General features: G+C 40.3%; 1 long non-coding RNA gene across 1 annotated transcript in view; it reads left to right on the forward strand.

The window, feature by feature from the left end:
* Window positions 1-13,249, forward strand: part of LOC118739970 — a 37,412-nt gene extending 24,163 nt beyond the window's left edge. The window contains exon 3 of the long non-coding RNA XR_004993081.1: window positions 13,200-13,249. This is a non-coding gene — a long non-coding RNA (uncharacterized LOC118739970). The remainder of the gene's footprint in view (window positions 1-13,199) is intronic.
* Window positions 13,250-13,595: the final 346 nt, after the last annotated feature.

The raw sequence follows: 13,595 nt of genomic DNA on the forward strand, positions 1-13,595 counted from the left end.
GTGATTCTCCGTTGGATTTCAAGGCTGACATTATTATTGGTGTTAATTCTGGTTCCCAAATAAACGAAGTCGTCTACTTTTTCAAACTTGTAACTGTCAAAAGTGACGTGGGTGCCAAGACGCGTATGCTCTGACTGTTTGTGTGATGACAGGAGATACTTCGTTTTGTCCTCGTTCACCACCAGACCCATTCGCTTTGCTTCTCTATCCAATCCCGAGAAGGCAGAACAGACATAGCCCTTCTTTTTACCGATAATATCGATGTCGTCGGCATACGCCAGCAATTGTACGCTCTTATAAAGTATTGTGCCTGAGCGGTTCAGTTCTGCGGCTCTTATTATCTTCTCCAACATCAGATTAAAGAAATCACACGAAAGGAAGTCCCCTTGTCTGAAACCTCGTTTGGTATCAAACGGCTCGGAGAGGTCCTTCCCTATAATAAAGGCAACTTCTCTTCGTGCTGTCGAAAGCGGCTTTGAAATCGACAAATAGATGGTGCGTGTCGATCCTATTCTCGCGGGTCCTTTCCAAGATTTGGCGTATTGTGAATACCTGATCTAAGGTGGATTTTCCAGGCCTAAAGCCACACTGATAAGGTCCAATCAGCTCGTTGACGGTGGGCTTCAGTCTTTCGCACAATACGCTCGATAAGACCATGTAACCTATGCTTAGAAGGCTGATTCCGCGGTAGTTGGCGCGTATGGCGGGGTCGCCTTTCTTGTGGATTGGGCAGAGCACACTTAAATTCCAGTCATCGGGCATGCGTTCATCTGACCATATTCTGCATACGAGCTGATGCATGCACCTCATCAGCTCCTCGCCGCCGTACTTGAATAGCTCGGCTGGCAGGCCGTCAGCTCCAGCAGCTTTGTTGTTTTTCAGCCGCGTAATCGCTATTCGTACCTCGTCATAGTCAGGCGGTGGGACACCTACTCCATCATCATCGACTGGGGACTCGGGTTCATCTTCTTCACTACTTTCAGCGCTGCTACCAGTCAGTAGATTATAAAAGTGTTCCCTCCACAATTTAAGTATATTCTGGACATCGGTCACTAGGTCGCCATTGTTGTTCTTACAGGAGTTCGCCCCGGTCTTGAAACCTTCCGTAAGTCGCCTAACCCTCTGGTAGAATTTTTGGGCGTTCTTCCTGCCGGCCAGCATCTCAAGCTCTTCGCACTCACGTATTTCGGCCTCTCTCTTCTTATTGCGGCAAATACGTCTCGCTTCCTTCTTCAGTTCCCTATAACGGTCCCACATGGCTCGCGTTGCGCCCGATCGCAGCGTGGCCCTGTAGGTGGCATCTTTTTTCTCTGCGGCTTCTTGACATTCCTCATCGTACCAGTTGTTCTTCCGGGCTCGCTGAAATCCAACTACTTCTTCGGCGGCGGTACTTAATGATCGGGAAATGTGGTTCCACTGCTCGCGTATTTCGCATTGTTGAAGAGTGCTCTAAGAGAGCAGGTGTGTGAGTCGAGTGGCGAATAAATTGGCCGTCTGTTGTGATTGCAGCTTTTCGACGTTAAGCTTTCCTTGCATTGTTGGGCGCACATTTTGTGCTGCACAGAGGCGGGTGCGTATCTTGGCTACAAAAAGATAGTGGTCCGAGTCGATGTTTGGCCCTCGGAGTGTACGTACGTCCAAAACGCTTGAAGCATGCCTTCCGTCTATCACAACATGATCGATTTGGTTTCTCGTTTTTCGATCTGGAGACAGCCATGTAGCTTGGTGGATGTTCTTATGCTGAAACCTAGTACTGCATATTACCATATTTCGAGCCCCGGCGAAGTCGATCAGCCTCAGTCCGTTATCGGACGTTTCGTCGTGGAGGCTGAATTTTCCGACAGTGGCGCCAAAGATCCCTTCCTTGCCCACCTTAGCATTAAAATCGCCAAGCACGATTTTGACATCGTGTCGGGGGCAGCGCTCATATGTACGTCCCAAGCGCTCATAGAAGAGATCCTTGGACGCCTCATCCTTCTCTTCCGTCGGGGCATGGGCGCAGATGAGCGAGACGTTGAAGAATCTAGCTTTGATGCGGATTGTGGCTAGACGTTCGTCCACCGGGGTGAACGCCAGTACTCGGTGACGGAGTCTCTCTCCTACCACGAATCCAACACCGAATTTACGCTCCTTTACGTGGCAACTGTAGTAGACGTCGCAAGGCTTCACGCTTACTTTACCTTGCCCCGTCCATCGCATTTTTTGGATGGCGGTGATGTCAGCCTTTGTCTTCCCGAGGACATCAACCAGCCGGGCAGAGGCACCTTCCCCATTAAGGGTCCGGATATTCCAGGTGCATACCCTTAAATCATAGTCCTTTATACGTTTGCCGTGGTCGTCATCAGAAAAAGGGGGTCTCATCCGAGGCTGTTTTTTTCTTTTCATTGGGCGGGGTTTTAACGTGGCGGGACCCAAACCCAGCGCACGCGAAGTTTTACGCCTTCTCACTTTAGCTCGCTCCCAAACGGATGTTTGGTTGCTACCCAGAGGATACGTGGATATAAATATCCGGACGTTGTGAGCTGCGATTTGAACCGTACGCACAAGAATCGCTTCTGGCCACTCCCAGGTGAATGGCAGTCAAAAGTTTTCCACTTCTGCGCACGGAGCCATCCTCCAATTACGTTTCTATTTGATTTTAATAACTTTTTCCCCCAGTGTACCACATCTTTCGATTTACCCTTTTTCTATGCCTCCTTTAGGCAGGCGTTTACGGTAATGAGGAATACATCTACACGAAATGTGGTCGTTGTTTCAGATAGCCGGGCTATTAGGATTTATTGAATTGTTTACATATATTCGCCATATAACCAACGTTGAAAGCGTTGCGGTTAAAACCAAAATTATAATTCCAGCAATTTCAAGAGCTAGATATGGTGTGTAATGATTTTAGATCCAGTTATAGAGTATCCACATGCTTACTTATACACTTACACACTTAAACACATAACAGTTTCCCTTCCATAATACACTCAGTCAGCCCCGATAACGAATTAGCTAGGTTTCTTATCTCAGGAATGATGTGTTTATCTATTTTTTTTTTGTAATTAAGTTGGAATTTTATCGGCTTCACAAAGATAATATGCAGCTAACTCCAGTGCTGGAACAGTATTATGTACTTCCTAGACAACCGACATGGTTATATGTGTGAAGATATCTACGTAGCTGTAGATAAGGTTAGGCTTTTTTATAAGCTTTTGTGAGGGCTCATTGACTCAGACGAGCGATAACAAAAGTGTTGCTCTACTTGGAAATAGTGGCAAAATATATCACAGAAAGTACACCAAGCCCACGTGTATGAAAAATTAGAAAGTGGTATAGACTTTTAAATAGCTCAGCGACTATTTTTAGAACCCTTCACTGCGCTTAAATTTCATACATACTTGCTATGAAAATATGCTCACTCTACTAACTCTGGAGGTTCAGTTGATTTTGTTAAGGTAGGTTGAGCTGTGTGATCCAGAGAGAGTAGGACTCTATTTAAGATACCAAGGCTGGCATGCGTATGCATAGTTGGTGTATTGAGAACCGCAAATCGCATCCTTGAAAGTGCTTCTAGATCTGACCGCTCTTTATAATTATATCCAGACTCTGGCGAAAAGGGCTCGCCTAAGAAGGATTGGTACCAAAAATCGGGGAAAAAGGGTTTCTCATTCGTAGGCAAATCGATATTTTGACGAAGTAGCGCCATGAAATCTCAATACTGAGGTTTATCACGCCTACGAATTTCAGTTTAGCAAAGAGGTTCACAACTGATTTAATAAGAAGAGTTGGGCAGGCATATACGAGACCTATCGTATAAGTAAAAAACTGGTACACTGATGGCTCATTGACTGGAGGGTATGCCGGGATAGGTGCAGTTGGATCGAGATTGAGATACTCGAAGACTATGGGAAAACGTCTGAAACTTGAGCTGCCGAAAAAAGCGTGGACTCTTGGTTATACCAACCGGGTTTAGGTTCTCTGTATTCCGTGACATATGTCGGTATTGACTGAAAAGGGAGTTGCCGATAAACTTGCAAAGAAGTGGGCAACAACCACTTTAATCTGCGGCCCAAAAAAGGGGCCGCGCTCTCTGCCCTAGTCAGGCTGAAGGAAGAGGCACAAAGAAATCGCTACTAAGGCAATGTACCGGGTCTAGAGAAATCCAAATCACCATTACAAAGGTAAAAAAACGAATCCGAACATGAATAACTATGAATATGAAAACGAAAGAAATGCGAGGTCTTATATGAATACGTAGACTAACCGAAGACGAATATATGAAGAAGAACAGAAGGTATGTACATATGTATCAAGATCAATTCGAATATGAGGACGAATACCAAGATAAGCCCGAATACAAAGAGGAAGAAGAGTGCGAATAAGAGGACTAATACGACGATGATCTGCCCATTGCTCGGCACTCACTGTTGCACTCATTGGCCTGCTCATACGTTTTTCATTTGGTGCAGACACTCGTATATGCCAGGTACTCGTTTGCAATGAACATTGCCGGGTATTTGACACTCAGAGCATGGACATACTTTACATTTTTTTTTAAAGAAGGCACAAGCTTTCATTTGCCAGTGAGTAATTTTTCGAGATTATTCTCTCTGATGAAGTTTAGCTAGAAAAAATTTCTTAGCTTTAATCATTATTTATGTTTTAATTTCAGAGAAGCAGGCTTGTTTTGAAAATTCATATGAAACAGTACATATTTCCGCTTACCTTGCGATATAGTTCACCTAGCCGGCATTTAAAGTGAAATACAAATCGAAATTTGTTGCTTTTCCTACGTAAAATTGTAATCTACATACATACGTAGCACGATAAGCAGCCAAACATATACATACATACATACATAAACTTCGCTGCAATTGTTTGCTTTTATTTTTCGGCGAAAGATGACATCAGTGGCTATTTTTTCGCAAAAATTCTAGATGCGAGAGTGTAGTTTACTAGTTGTTGCACAAATGCGCGTACGTTCGTATTCGTATGCACATATATTTATTAGGGTGATTCAGAAAAAAAATTTTTTTTCTCGGAACCATGCTCAAAAGTTTCGTTTAGACGACAAAATAAGTCTCAGAAAATATGTGCCCATTGAATTAATACTAAGAATGACCACGTCGCACTTTTCGATTTCCCATAAGAATAACACAGGAAAATTGTTTTTTTTTTACTTCTAATTTGAAACTTAACGAACTATACGTTTTACTGCAAAGGTATTGGAGTACTTTTGTCGAAAATTGAACGTTCTGCAAAAAAGGCCTGAAGTCATTTTCCAATAAGTCGAGTTGGTAAAAAGTTATTCGAGGTCAAAGTCGACTATATAAGAATCAAAAGTAAAAAAAAAACAATTTTCCTGTGTTATTCCTATGGGAAATCGAAAAGTGCGACGTGGTCATTCTTAGTATTAATTCAATGGACTCGTATTTTCTGAGACTTATTTTGGCGTCTAGACGAAACATTTGAGCATGGTTCCGAGGAAAGATAAAATAAATAAAATGAATTAGTTTTTCTGAATCACCCTAATGTATATTTGTATGAAAATGCACAGACGAGTATGAGTAAGTGTTACCCGCTGAGGTGAATGTGGACCAAAATCAGATTCTCTTATTTGCAATAAAAATTTCAAGTCGTAAAATTGAGGAAAAATAAATGTAAAAACCAACTATAAATTACTAACAAACAAAAGGAAAAATTTGACAAATAATAAAAACAAAAAAATATATAAACATTGGGACTTAATTTTGCATTTTTGCAGTTACTGCCAAGGCTTAGAGGCGTTTAAAAACTGCAATTATTTATGGGTTTTATGATAGAAAACAAAAAGCGCACAGTCACATAAAAATTGTTTGCTCACTTGGCTGTCTGTCTGTCTGCCTGCCTGCTAACCAAACAGCCAGCCAGCCAGACAGTCAGCATGTTTGCTCGCCTGTCTGAGAATGCATTTTCTGTTGCAATCATACTAACTCACTGTGGCTCTTACGAGCACTAGCCGGTTGTGCCCGCGCTCACTTGCTCTTGGCTCCTTTGCGCTGTTTGCCGTTGCGCTTGAATTAGAGGCAAATCAATTCATTTTAGCGGGAGTCAAACGCCAGATAAATTTTCTTGCTTTCAAGTTTAAGCTTTTTTCTTTGCTTTAGTTTGTTAGTTGAAATTTAAAATGCAAATACAAAAACAAAGTAATGTAATAAAAAACACACCACCAGCCTTGGAGTGTATGGTGAAATATTTAAGTTTACTGCGTGCCGCCGGCAAAAAGAACGAGGTATGAAAGAATCCATTAAAATCACTAAGAACTAGCAGCCACAAGGTGGCCGTCTTTATGTCTGCTTGATTTTGCTGCATGTGCGTGTGTGTATGTGGACTGCTGTCTGTCTGTCAACACTTGATTTATGTGCCAAATGGCAGCGGGTGGTGGTCGACGCAATCGTCGTCTATGTTGTTGCGCATGCGCCTGTACTCTTTTGTTAGTGTGCGTCGTTTTGCTTGGGATAGGAATGAGTAGTGGGGCTAATGAACAAATACTTCTCGAAAAAAATAATTTAATTTTTGAGACTCAGCAAGTACCAATAGCATAAGCATTACCGCTACCATTACCATTACAAGTACCATTACCATTTCAATTATCCTTAACATTACCATAACCAATATCATTACCATTAAAATTACCATTAACATTTCAATTACCATTACCATCACCAGTATCATAACCATTACTATAAGTGATACCATTAACAATATAGCTAACATTGCCATTAACGTTACCATTACCCTTTCCATTACCATTGTCATTTCCATTACCATTACCATTCACATTACCATTCCCATTACCATTTCCATTTACATTACCATTTCAATTGCCATTACCTTTACCATAACCAATATCATTACCATTACAATTTCCAAATCATTAGCGTTACCATTACGATTACCGTTACCACTACTATTTCCATTACAATAGCTATTTCCCCACGGCAAACCATTACAGTACCATTACTATTGCCATTGTTATTGCCATTACCATAACAAAAATACAAAACAACAAATATCAAACATCAAATAATTACTCAATACCAAGCATCTAATGCATACTAAATACCAAATGCCAAACACCAAATTTTCTTCTTTGTTTGGCTCTATAGCCGTTCGTCGGTTTGGACCGAGACGAAAAACTTCAACAATTGCCTCTGTCCTTTGCGAGTTTGCACCCTGAATACCGAGTCGAAGTATCTTTTCACCGGAGTTTCGTCATCCGTGTGTACAACATTCCCAAATCGGCGCAATCGTGGATTTTATGCACCCGAAGCCATCTCATCCTTTTTTGACATCGTCCATGTGTTTGAGCCACATAAAAAGATGAGATATTTTTAGAGCGTAACTATTGTTCGTATTGTTCGTCGGGAAAGGACTCTGCTTTTAATTGCACACCGAGCCCAAAACAGCTCCTGTTGGCAAGAGTTTTTCATCACTTTATCTTCAGACTGACATTGCTGGTGGTGTTTATGCTGGATCCAAGGTAGGCAAAGTCGTTCATTACTCCGAAGCTATAATTTCCAACAGTGATGTGTGTCCCAAAACGTGAGGAATTTTTACGTGTTACCTAAAGGTCTCTTTTTTAAACTGGACAATGCTATAAGAACAGCCTGGCCTGGTTCTCGGGCCGACGATGTCGGTATCATCTGCATTTGCCAGAAGCACCAAACCCCACGTACTGAATACCAAATATCACTACTAAACAAACAAATACTGAGAAGCTTATAAATATATTTTCTTACTCTTCTTACTCCGAGTAACGATATCTGTCCTGACTGATACTGGGGATATAATCTTCTTTCAATTCTCGTAGTCTTACAGCAGGAGTGACGACGAGAATGTTTGAAGGACAGTTCCCTCTGATTTCAGGACCTTACTTCTTTTTTATTTTTTTCCATTATGAACTCATATTGACTTCAGATATAAACCATTTTTAAGATAAAAACATCGCGCAGAGCCAAAATAATTCTGGCGATATGCCTCCTGGCTGATACCAAAGAGAAATCTTCCTCTATATACCCAGTTGAGATGTTGAGAACAACGGTAGGACAGTTTCCATTATCTCTGTGGCCTGAACCACCTCTGTAATCATCTTGTTGATTAGGCAAGGGGACCTTAAAAGTCCGTTGAACTCAGCCTTTAGTTTCTGGTGAAAACGTTTTTCCTAAAGCCCGTTCTAGAGCTCAAGTCAGCAATTTCTTTTCTTGAATTTCCTTCGAATTTTCGAATCAGAGTAGATATGTCTATGACTATCGGCTATCACTGGGGTTAATGGACTGCTAGCGCGGCTCTGAGCAAAAATAAGCCCTTCTAGTTGGCCTCTGCCTCAACTTTTAAAAGTTTTGTGTCAATATTCGCATCCGCCATCGTAAATAGTCTTCTGCCCCCAACAGAACATATCCAGGCACTGCCTCTAGTTGATCCCCAGCCATTGACTAATTGACCGGTGGATGACAGTTGTATACGGATGAGCTAATATTGGACCATTAAAAGGCGTTAGTTCGGGTATTTTTTTAACCAATATGCAGGCTGGAGTTTATCTGACATATTTGTATAAAACCGTCGTCTCCATAAACCAGTAGCCACTTATCTGTCAGTTACGAGGACTGCTATTATGTCTACCGCCATCATCGACTCCAGCGCTCTTACCACCCTTTCGTGCATCAGCCCGCAGTTTAACTTCCAGCCGTCTTCAAAACTTACCTTGCAAAACGACGAAATACCTCTTAGCAGATCTTATTTTTAGACAAGCATTGATTGTGATTTCATCTCTGCTTTCGTGATATCGGCCCACTGTTCCTCAGCCTAGTATAATTGATGTTCTGCTGCAGATCATTTGATGAGAATTTTTCAAAATCATTTGTATTCGCATTTTATGCCTGCTTCTTAACATTTATACATGCAACAGAGGCAAATGTGGTGTTGCCATCTTAACAGGTTGGCTTTCGTTTTCAGTTACAAAGAAAGAAAAAGCGCAAAACGCAAAGCAAAAATTGAAAACAAAAGTAAAACACAAAAAAAAGGTCTGTATGCCGCCAAAGAAAAAAAAAATAATACAACGCATAACAGAGCGCAGCCATCAGCCGCAAATTGCAGTATTCAGTGGTAGGTAGCGGCACTGATTGCACTTGCCCATCACAGGCTCTGCACGCCCATTGATGAAGAAGACCTTTGACTGAATAGCGCGCGGCTGGTCGGAGTTTGTTGGTATCGAATCAGCTGGTATCGACGAAGTTGCTGCTGGCGACTACACTAGCAGACTCTCACTAACCGGCTCCACAATTCATTTCAGGCTCGCTCAAAGCATATCGATGAAACAAAGGTTGAAATCGTATGCAGATTGTTGGCTTGCTGGGTCTTTTGCTCTTTGTTTCTGGTCGACGTCAGCAATTGGATAGTCACGTAAAAGTATTATAGTGTAGCACATAAGCTACTCAATCGACTGCATGACGTTTATTCATCAAATTGCAGCACGCTTTCCATTAAGCGCGCGGTATTAAGCTATCCATGGAAAAAGCAATGAGGAGGGCATTAAAAAGAAAGAGGCTCAAAAGTACAAAAACGCGAAACCAACGAAACCTTTCTTGCTACCTCCACATGCGCTTTCTGCCAACTGACCACCATTTCAGCTGCCCTTTTGCGGTACTTTGGTACTCCTCTTTCGACTTGCCAATTTTTTTTCTCTTTATTTACTTTATTTTAAGTATTTTTATTACCTCGCTGCTGCTGTGGCAGCTTCTTTTAAACTCTTTTTAACTCGAACTTCGATAGCCTCCCTTGCGTTTTCCGATTTTCATATCTCCATGCATCGCAATTGCCACCAGTGTTGCATAGCAGCACCGAGTTTTCATGGTGGTCAATTTATGCCATTTTGCCCCTTCTTTCTTCCTTTTGCAGCCGGTCATGCCGCATTTACCAAATGACCCGTATAACTTTGTCTTCATCCTGTCGATTTTTGTTGCTGCTGTCAGTTTGTTGAGCAACTTCCAATTTCTTCCCGGCCAGAATTGCCATCACGTTGCCTCCTCTTTTGTGCTCTCGTGCAGCCAGTCAACTGGATGGTGTTGGTCATGTTTGTACGGCCCCTGCGGGCAGTTGAAGTAAATTAACTTTTAAATTGCGCCAAAAAGTTCGCAAGTGAAAAAAAAACCTCTGAAAATAAATCAAAAAATAAATGTAAAAACATTGGTTAAGGATGGTAACAAAAAATGCCGCATAATAAGAAACTGAAACGTGCATTTATTTAGTAACTGATTCCTTTATTACACGCTGCTTTGTTGAATGCTGCTTTTTGTTCTCGACGTCATTGTTCACTTTTCTCCACCTTTTTGTGGGGCTTCACCACTGCTGCCGCTTTAATGATGATGATGCCTCCGATATTTATTGGCCTTTGTTTCGTTTAGTTACTTTATTTTCTTTTTAACTATCTCATACTAGTATGAATAGTACTAATAAGTGTGTAGTAGTTATGCTGTTCGGAAATTGAAACATTTGCAGCGAATTACCTAATTGAAATGCGATTTTAATTGATGAGCTGTCAGGTGATCGCCGATGTGTGTTCATTTGCGCATTGTTTGCGCTAATGATCTCTCAATGCACAAAAGAAAGTGACACATAACGATCTTTGGGTTGAGCCGACAATGGCTGAAAGCGGAGAAAACACTTAGTTTTGTTTATGTTAGAAGCGAGGAAAAAAACCAGGGTTTGAAAAACTGTCAGCAAAGCAGCAACAGCATTACTATTTTTGCTTTTGCTTAGTTTGGAAATTTTCGATTTTGATTCGAACTGCTTTGCTTTTGCTGTAACTTTGAAAAGTTTATTTTTTTTTTTATCGGCAGTTTATTTAAACCATTTTATTGCTTTCGATTTGCTGTGATAGTGCTTTTGCTGTGCTGTTATCTGCTTGGCTGTGTTGTGCACATGACGCTTTTGCAGCATGGTATATTATCCAAGTACATATTAACTCCGCCATCAATGCAAAGCTTATTAGGGTAAGCGACTGTGGATTTGCGCACGCATACATATAATATCCTCTATTTCTGCCAATTCGATGCTTCGCAGCAAATTTATAGTTAAATTGCTGTTGATTTGCTGCTGCTGCGCTGTCTTTGTGCTTTCACAATTTGCTTTCGAAATTTCATAGCAAAACGGCAGCCAAAGCATTTTTTTTTAAATTGCTTTTGCTGTGCTTTGGATATCATACATGCCGAAGTCAAAGCACAGCAAATGCAAATTAAATAAAAATATTACAGCAATTTCAAACCCTGAAAAAAACTATGGGCAAATGAATATTTTCATTCAAATTTTGTAATTTCCGTCCTTCGGCTAAATTATCCATTTTATACTGCTCTGATTTTGAGCATTTGTCAAGTTGCTACTTTCGTAAGCATTGCACTCACAAGTATGCAGTGTAAAACGCACATTTCACTGAATTAGCACATATAGCCAATTCTCAATCGACATATGGTATAACACGCTGAAAGCGCAAGTTGATTTTCTAAAACATTGTCATTTCTTAAGAGTCTATAAATGCTGGATCATTATCCTCCTATCCGAAAGCCAAGAATTTAGTAGTAGAGAGCCCAGCCTAAGAGTTCACTAAGGACTACCGATAATAAACCCTACGTTAAGCTATCGCCTACGGAGCAACAAGACCAAAAAGGGGATAAAGAAACAATCGAGAAGGGCAGGGAGTACATCTCGTATATTGGATGTTGTGCAGGGATGCATTTCACCGTCATCCGTGAGATCGAAGAAAACGTAGCTAAGAGACTGAAAGAAACCAAAAAGCACAAAACTGCCTCTTTTCCACACACGATCAACGAAGCTATTTCCAGATACCTGATCGTATTGTAACTGTTAAGATTTACTCTCTCTACGGAGATAAACTGGATAAAATCAATAAGTAGGGCGTAGAATAGGCTAAGTTAGGTTAAAGGTGTTACCCCAAGGCAAAAGGGCACACTTCGATTAAGAGAATGCCCTTTATGATACCACGAAAAACTTTACGGAGACCATTAACTTAATATACGAATTGCCGCGAGCCGATAACGAAATTTCGAATGCAGCTGGTTTTGAGCTCTGAGAGCCAGAACGCACTTTCATCACAAATGGACTAAACAAAGACTTTATTGCATTAGAAAATAACGTTGAATGAAAAACTATAGGACTGGTGAATTAGTAGTTATCCTCATTTCTCAGTTGTGAGATTCCGGCAGTTAAGCATACCAGCTGCTTAGGTCTCTTAACTATTTCTAACTAGAGTCAAGATTCCTCATTTTTGACCATCCCGTTCTTATTCAGCTTCTATGGAACCATTTTGCGGTTTCACTAAAAAAAATTCTTACGGCTATTCAATGTCCATTATACTAAGTGAGCTGTTAGAAACCCACCCACTTTCTTAATCTATATCTCTGGTCCTTGACGTTTTAATGAATACTACTAGGGGATTCACATGTACTTTCTCCAAAAATGTTTCTGTTTTCCACGTTCATGCGTTACTTTTCTGTAAATTTATGCTTTCCTGCGTTGTCTTTGGTGGAAGGAGTACATAAGACCTGACCAGCCGAGAAAAAAAATATAAAAATACCACAGGCAGAGACTCTGACCTAAGCGGGATCTGGTACATTGGGGAAATAATTGAGGCATAACAATTAATGGGATTAGGAGTATCTTCAGCTTGAAAAATCAATAACCCATTGTCGATGATTTGGTTAGAAGGTTTTAGAAGAATATCTGCTTTAATTCTACAACATCCTAGGAAGGAAAAGATTTGAATAGACCGAAGCAGGTAGTGTTTGCTGTTACTTTCGAAGCCATACAGAAGAAATCATGGATCTCTTCTAAACCATCAACCGCTATCTACCAAATTCCAAATTCATTGACTTTTAATTTTAGTATTTGTACATATGTATGTTTTCAAGGATCCTAGTCTTGGCAATATTTACTGATAAAAGAGTTTTATTTTTCACAAGATTTATTTTGCATAAAATTTATTTTCATTGTTTATAACTAGCATTTGTTTATTGAGTGGTTGACTAAACGTTTAGTCATAAACTGACTGCAAATGTGATTACCTTGTCTTTCCACTTATGCTAATAATATGCAATTAATTTTTATGTATTTTCTACTGTTTTTAATGATTTAATTTTTTTCTAAATTTATTTTTATTTCAGACTTGTTTTAAGTGTTAAATATTCGTCAGCCCCTTACACACATTTTTATTTAAAAAAAAAACTCGTTGATTGACAGTGAGTCAGATTTTTATGACATATGCAGCTGCCATTTTGGTTAAATGAAATCAGCGCTCAAACAAAGGTATGTACACATACATACATATAATTGTGGGTGGGGCAATAATTATCTATGAGTATTAAAAACGTTAGAAACAAACTATAAAGAGACGGTCGATTTTGAAGTCAAAAGAGATAAAAGTAATGAACAAAAGTGTGTTGCAAGGCCTTTTCGAAGGTATGCTTAGAGTCCTATTCTATTGTACTAGAACTTCCAATATTTTTAGCAAGAATAAAAGGCTAAATTTTCTTTATATCTTGTGAGCAGAAACAACCAGC

Source organism: Rhagoletis pomonella, unplaced genomic scaffold (assembly GCF_013731165.1).
Source record: "Rhagoletis pomonella isolate Grant_MI unplaced genomic scaffold, Rhpom_1.0 Rhpom_scaffold_00005, whole genome shotgun sequence".
NCBI lineage: Eukaryota > Metazoa > Arthropoda > Insecta > Diptera > Tephritidae > Rhagoletis > Rhagoletis pomonella.